Source organism: Trichomycterus rosablanca, chromosome 12 (assembly GCF_030014385.1).
Source record: "Trichomycterus rosablanca isolate fTriRos1 chromosome 12, fTriRos1.hap1, whole genome shotgun sequence".
NCBI lineage: Eukaryota > Metazoa > Chordata > Actinopteri > Siluriformes > Trichomycteridae > Trichomycterus > Trichomycterus rosablanca.
Genome location: NC_085999.1, coordinates 34,894,303 through 34,895,356, shown reverse-complemented (window position 1 = coordinate 34,895,356; position 1,054 = coordinate 34,894,303).

The following is a 1,054-nucleotide window of genomic DNA, read 5'->3' as shown; positions in this document are numbered from 1 at the left end:
TTTAACTTTGAAATTTCAGTCCAGAGATTTGAAACCAAGACAACTGAAATTAGCAGTGTAAACACAGAAAACCAAACCAAGGATCCACATCAATTTTAAGCAGAGGACTTTAAAACCAAAAAGATTACTCCAGGAATATAAACGCACCAACATCAGCCCTTAAAGTGAAACCCTAAGCATTAAAACATATTAAATTAAACCCTAAACTATCTAATTTGCACTGTCGCCTCACAGCAAAAAGGTCCTGGGTTTGATCCCCAGGTGGCGTGGTCTGGGTCCTTTCTGTGTGGAGTTTGCATGTTCTCCCCATGTCTGTGTGGGTTTCCTCCCACAGTCCAAGGACGTGCAAGTGAGGTGAACTGGAGATACAAAATTGTAAATAAAACAGAGGGGGAATCCAGTACTAGGGATATTAATGATTAAGGCCCCAACTTTTTCACAGCCGTGAAGTGAATCATTTCCCAAGAAATATGCAATTTGCTGTGAAAGGTGTTTGTGTTTAGCAATTTAACATTTTTCATTAATGTAGCATTGAAGTGCCTCACGTTTATTGGTTAACCTGCACTATGAGGCAGTCCTAGCAATCCTACAGCAATTCAGTTAGCAATCAGTTAGTCAAAATGCGCAAGATGTCGAAATGTAAAGTAGCTAAAAACACGTCTCGGGTCACTGAGTTTGGAACACTACCGACCAATTCTGTGGACGCAGGGGGGGGGGGGGTGAAAACAGCAGAGTATCAGAGTATTTTTGAGACCATCTTTGGATTTACAGTCAACTATTAAGGTAGGCTATGCTGTGTATTAAAGCTTCCATTTATTCTAGCATTCAATTTATGAGTGTAATTTAATGAAACAGTCCATGAAATTAAGCACATTTTCCCAAGAATTTAGTAAGACCCTATTAATGATGAACCAATTAACGAACCAACTACCAGAGAACCCACAAACAAGCAAATGTGCAAGACATAAACATGCAAACACACACACCAACACACAAATAAGTGATCACACACAAGCAAACACACAAACACAACCAAGCAAACACACACACACGG